The sequence below is a fragment of the Pteropus vampyrus genome, unplaced genomic scaffold (assembly GCF_000151845.1).
Source record: "Pteropus vampyrus isolate Shadow unplaced genomic scaffold, Pvam_2.0 Scaffold185, whole genome shotgun sequence".
In the NCBI taxonomy this organism is placed as follows: Eukaryota; Metazoa; Chordata; class Mammalia; order Chiroptera; family Pteropodidae; genus Pteropus; species Pteropus vampyrus.
The window spans coordinates 1,872,453-1,879,265 of NW_011888966.1; positions in this window are offsets into that span (position 1 = coordinate 1,872,453).

Below are 6,813 nucleotides of genomic sequence, written 5' to 3' on the forward strand. Positions count from 1 at the left end.
TGCTGGTAAATGTTTAGTAACTGGTTCTCCAGGGAGGTGGGGGGAGGAAAAGCATGGCTTTGTAGCATTTGCCCATCTCCATGGCGTAACAACTCCCGCCACGGCCAATTTCAAGCCACTGGAGTGATGTCACTGAGTGCGAAGTTGGGACGTGATTCACACAGTTGGCTGCTGGGTCAGTATGATGGCTCCGGCACATGGCTGGGCCAGTCTGCACGGTGAACAGGGTGTCTTATCGAGTAAGAGGTAGATATGTTAGCAATTTTCTGAATCTTTAGTCATAGAACCCTTTCCCAAATGAAAATTTGGAGAACCCCAATATACCCAACAGATGAAAAGCAGTATGTTATCAGTAGAGTTTTATTTTATAAACTTAAATCATAATATCTTACTCTTGTCCAAACAAGGCAAGGCCAGTTTGACCCCTCGGGGCTGGGTGAAAGAGTCTTGTGAGTGTGGGAAATAGGTGGCTTGAGAAGCAGCCTCTTCTCAGAGCCAAGAGGCTGTATCCCAGGCTCACCTCTAACCCTCACCACCCTGTAGCCTTGGACATGAGCCTGCCCCTCTGGGTCTCTGTTTTCTTATGTGTCCAGGAAGAGGCCAGACTGCATGCAGGACCCCTGGGATTGTTTTCTCAGACTGGCTTTGGCCCTGACACACCCTCCGCCCGACCCCAGCCAGCCTTGACCTTGTATTAATAGCCATGACTTCAGTCTCTCCAGTTCTGCTGAAGCTGGTTCTCTGGCCCATGTAGTTATAATCCTAGCAGGGCAGAAATAGATGTGACGTGCAGGGGATTTGGCTGATTTTGAGAGCAGGCTGGATTCAGGGCATCCACTTGGAATAGGCTCAAGTCCCCTTATATGCTGGGTGCCAGGACTCATGAACAATCCAGAAGTGGAAGGGCACTTAGAGACCCCAAGCCCAGTCCTATAATTGTGTGGTTGGTGGTCACCGAAGCCCAGGAGTGGAGAGACATGGCCAAGATCACAGAGGATGGCAGAGCCAGGGCCAGAATGAAGAGTTCTTTGGGCTATGAAAAATGGCCTCACTTCAGTCCCTCAGAGAATCTCCCCAGTGATGCCCAGGTCCCAGGCACCCATCAGGTCCTGACTTGATTGTTTTCCTACAGAGATTACCCTCCTGAGCCTCCATTTTCCCATGTTAAATGGAGATAGTTGTAGGTGCCTGCCTCATAAGGTTATTTTGGGGAATAAACAAGATCATACCTGATATAATGTACCATACAGTGTCCACTACATAGCCAATGTTCAATAAGCTGTTGCTCTTGTTCTGATTATATCCTTAATCACCCCTTAACAAAAGAAACAATTACAATGGTAAAGTTGTATCTTTTTTAGTAATTATACACGTTAACTTATTTAATCCTCACAACTATATGATATCATTATTATTATCCTCAAACTCATTGTATAGTATGTGTTTTACATTGAGGAGACACTCTATCAATTAAATGAACTTAGGAAAGAATGTTCTCAAAGAAAGAATGTTAATGTGTGAAATCATATTTTCATATACCGGATCATAAAAAAATACTCAGTCTTAAATGGTAGACATATTCCACTATTCATTCATAGTGGAACATGAAACTTCTAAAATGATGAGCAACTGAATAATCAGGATATTAGCATAAGAAATATGTCTCCTAGGGATTTACTGATTTTATGTATTTATAATTGCATATGAGAAGTTAATATAATAATGAACTCGAAGTACATATGCCGTACAAAACACAGGATGGCATCTGTCAAAGTTTTCCATAATACCACTGTTTTCTCTGACCTAATGATACACCACACTCCCCGGTCCCTTTTCCTGTTTAATTATTTTTCCATTGCATTTATCATGATCTGACATACCTTCTTGTTTATTTATTGATCCACCCCAACATATGAGCTTCACGTGGGCAGGGTTTCTTTCTCTTTTGTTCACTGTGTACCACCAGCACTTAAACTAGCGAATGGCACATTACTGACAGTCAGTGAATACGTGTTGAATGAATGAATGAATGAATGAATGAATAAGTGAATGACTGAGTCTGAGTCTCCATTCTACCGAGAAGACAACTGAAATTCAGTGAGATGAGTGAGTGGTCCAAAGTTATCCAGCTATTATGAGGCTAAACTGAGGCCTGGTTGACAGTCATCCCTCTTGAGATCACCTAGCATCCCAGCTTGGAGAGTTTTTACCAGCCCTTCACAGCTACCTCTTGCCAAGAGATGGTTTCCTGACCCTTCCAGAGCTCTCCTCAGCTTCACATGATGCTGATCCAATACTGGCCCCTTCTGCCCCCAAGGAGGTAGACAGGAACCGAGGGAGGAAAGGAAGTAGGGAGAAAGGAAAAGAGGTGAGAGCAGTCTGGGTAGCCAGGACAGTGATGGCTGGAGGCTGAGGCTGGAAGGAGAGAGGCCAGGATTGGTCAGTTTGTCCTGTAGGACCGGAAGGAGGGGCTGGTAACGTGGGGTCACATCCCTGTGGGACTGACTCTGCCCGCTGGGAAATACTAAGAGGATTCAGGAATAGTTTCAACCTTGTTTGCCATCAGTCTCACCAACCACTCTGCCCAAGGCCCTTTTCAGTAGGGGAAACTGAGGCCCACTAAAAGAAAGCGACTCTTCTAAGAACGCAAAAAATGGTAATTGCGAAAGCCAGACCTCCTCACACTCACCAGTTCTGGAGGTTGGAGGAGCTTGGGATTCCCCCTTTGGAACCGTGGGGAAGAGACCTTCACCTTGGCTCCCGTCCCCTTCATGGGAGAGAAGCACTAGGCAGGAACATACTCTCAGCTCAAATTCTGCCCTTAAAGATGGTGTGGGGTCAGTAGTGCACCTTGAGCCGTCTGGACCAGTTCTGAGTTACCCCTTTCCCATGGTAACTTCATTTTTGTCCCTAGGCTATATACACAGTTAATGCCACAGTCACCCCACATTCATTATTCCACTTGATAAATATTTATTGAGTGACGACTGTGTGCCAGGCAATGTACCAAGCATTAGAGATAATCTCCTCCCTTTCTCCCTTTTATCCTCCCATCCTCTCATCCTTTCTCTTTCCTCGTTCACTCATTCGATTCAGAAACTACTTAAACTATTGAGGCAGTACAGCCTTACAGACAAGCGTGATATTTAGAGCTAGACTATCAGGATATGAACCCTGACTCAGTCACTTACTGGCTGTGTGAGCTTGGCAAGTCACGTAAGCTGGATTTCCTATCTGTAAAATGGTGTTAATAATAGCACCCTCCTTATAGGGTTATGATGAGGATCAAATGATGCACGCTAAGTGTCTGGAATAGCACCTGACGTAGTAAACACTTCATAAACATCAGCCATTATCATCGTTATTGTTATTATGTGGCTGGCACTGTGCCAGGTGCTGAGGAAATTGCTCTAATATGCTCCTCTCATAGGGATCCTTGCGTGCCAGCCCTTGTTTCGGCCTCCTGCCTTCTGACTGGTCTTCCTGCTTCTAGCCCCTCAGGCCTCTGGTCCCGGGGCCCTGCTCGGACTCATGGAAGGTCAGAGGAGGGACTCACGGAAGATCAGGGGAGGTGAGGCTGACTGCTCAGAAGTAGCAGGGCTTATGTGAAAAGCTGGAGCACCAGGTACCTGGCCTGTGTCCGACTTGCTGTGCCACCTGGGTGAGCCCTTCCCCATTCTGGGCTCAGAGTCCCCTCTCTGAGATGAGAACGGTGCGCTGGCTGGATTCGATCAGCCCTGCCTGCCAAGGCTCAGTGTCTAGAGCCTATGGGCAGATGAGGGATGTGGATGTGGGGGAGCTGGCACTAGAGGACCCCCCTCGTGTTTCTACTGAGGCCAGAGTGAGCCCTCTGCTGCCCACAGTGAAGATGTGCCCATACAGATTGATGTGCTGTGTCTGAGCATGCAACCTCAGGGGAGGTGGGGGTCCCCAGAGTCAGTCTGCAGCCACTGAGAGCAATGGGTAAGAGCACAGGGCCCAGCAGCTCAAATCGCTTCTTGTACTATACTCACCATACATGGGACTCTGGATGCAGAATTTAACCTCTCTGTGCCTCAGTTTCCCCATATGTAGCCAGCAATCGCACACCTGCTCCACAGGGAGTGTTAGGTAAAAGGCTTGGCCTAGCACTCGCGAATGCTCAGCGGAAAGTGGCAGCTGCCACGATTGTTATGGGTCCCAACATCCCACCCCCGCCTCGCCCTCGGCTCCTGAGCAGGGTGGGTGTTCCAGGCGTCAGGCCCATATGGGGCCTGCCCAGGACCCCGGGCTGTGTTGGGAGTCCTCTCTCCTTGGGAGGGAGACTTGAATCGGAGTGCTCCTGCCAACCCCTCCCGCCTGGCTTGGCAGCATGAAGACAACGCCGGCCAAAAATATTTGTGTGGGTGGCGGAAAGTTAACTTTTCCGCCTCTCTCTTCTTTCCTGGAAACCGTGGCCACCATCAAATACAGCAAAACAGAAGCAGGGATAGAGCAAAATGAGGCCCCTGCGGGGTGTAAAAGGGAGCCCTGCTCCCCATGCCCACTCCTACCTCCAGCCATCTGGCCCTGTGGTGGTGCCGGCAGCGGGGTTGGGGACTCCAAGTGCTTAGAATCATGGCATCCTGCAATGTGAACCAGAGTGGTGCCAAGGCTGGACAACTCCCCCACCCCACCGCCGCCGCCAGCATCCTCTGGCTCAACCCTGCCATTGTGCCTTTTGGCAAACTGACTCCAAAGTGCAGAAGGCATCTGCCCAAGGTCACACAGCCAGTTAGGGCTCTTCATAATTCTACTGGCCCTTTGTGAGATTCTAAGATTCTTTGAAACATTAATGGCAGAAATCTGGCAGCAGCTGGTGAGTGAAAAAATTTGGAGAAGAATGAGGCCCTGGAGCCATCTCTTGTATGTCTCTATGCCCACCATCATGATCAAAGTGTCAGAGCTGGGGTCAGATGCTGGCTCTGTCGCTTACTAGCTGTGTGACAGGCCCGGAGTCACTTTGCTGACCTGAGCCTCAGCTTTCTCGCCTCTGAAATGGAATAACTGTATCTCTCTCACAGGGTGGTTGAGAGGATTTATTTTGATGACCTAAGTGAATAACCCAGTACAGAATAGGTGTTCAATCTTATGAGCCCCTGTTCTTCTCCAGGAAGAGGCTGGCTTCTTCGTGCTGACTTCCCTGTCACTGAGGCTGCTGTAACAGGTGCCTGTTATCTTTCTGATCCTGATACTCATTTACCTTCCCTTGGTTGGCACTGATTTGCCTCAGGACCTGGTTATGTGCTTATCTTTCCTTTTGCCTATTAGACTCTCCTGTCCCAGCTCCAACCAGAACTGGAGGCCTTGACCCAGCCTGTTGGGGTGGGGGTGGGATGCCAGACGCTGCCTGGGCTGGGGGCATTGCCTCTGGGCCAAGTACCACAGCAGCTGAGGTCAGTACAGGCCCTGAGGTCACTAATATCCACTGACTTGCACAATGTCTGTGTGTGTGTGTGTGTGTGTGTGGCGGGGCGGGGGAGGGGGGTCTTCTCTCCCCATTTGCAATCAGGTAAATGAGATTCAGAGAGTTCACACGCACTGGAGTTCACATGGCTGGTTGAGTACAGATGCAATCAAGATCTGCAAATTTCAAGGTTTTCTCCTGAGTGTAACTGGCTATTGGCCCTGTCTTAAGCGCTACCTGCCCATCTTGGGGCATCTTGTCCACCTCCACCCTGTGCCTCCACAAGTGATTTTCAAACCTTTGTCTCCAGCCTGGAACTCTCCAGTGCTCCTCAGGCCCCCAAGGGGAGATGATTGTTCTCATCTCTCTCCAAAATCCCGACTCTAACTCATCTCCCCGCTCCCCTGAACACCTGCTCCTTCCCATTTATTCCTGATCTCTATTAACGAAATCAGGAAACCACACTGTCACCAGAGCTGCATCCTAGACTCCTCCCCCTTCCTCCACACCCACTCTCCATCTGCCTCCCAGCCCAGCCAATTCTTCTGCCCAAGCTTCTCTCCTATCCTTCCCCTCCTCTCATCCCTATAGGAAGCCTTCATCTCCTCTCCTGGATTATCATCATAGTTATCGTTTCTAAGTAATTATATTGTTATTATTATTATTATCCCTGTTATCATTCACAGCTCCCTTCTCCCACCGGATTTTAAGGCTTCATGAGCCAGAGTACCATATCTTCTTTATCCTCACTGTATCCCCCATACTCTTTATCTTGTCTGAATTGTGACTGAAACTCAAGAAATTTTTGTAGAAGGAAAGAATAGCCAGCGTGTATTAAGTTATGTCTCAGGAACTATGCTAAGTCCTCTACCTGCATCCTCTCACTTAATCTTCAATGCAACACACTACATTGGAGATATTACAGTACTCACTTTACAGATGGAGCAGTCAAGGCTCAGAGAGGTCACATGACCGGCTGCCCAGCACACAAGTGGCGGAGCTTGGGATTCTAGCTCAAAGCCTGTCATGTGGTGTAGCACATTGCTACACCATCTCCCTTGGTGCACAGCCTTCTCAGGGGTCCCTGTGCCCAGTCTTGCTCCCTCTGTCCCACTATTCCTGTGATTACGGTGACATATGTACCTTTGGTGGTGTGTGAAAGAATTCTTTCTAGGTGGTGCCAGATAAGTATTTTTAAATAACTAGATATTTATTTAACGTGTATTGGGAAAAACAACAGCAGATCATACTTGTGGTTTGCCTGCACTTATTGCTTAAGTTTAAAGTAACAGAAGTAAGTTATTTAAAGTTGATTTACAGAAAAGCATTAAGGAAATAAAAGGTCAAGGGGCAAACAATATGGCAAAAATTGGGGATGTAAAGTGACC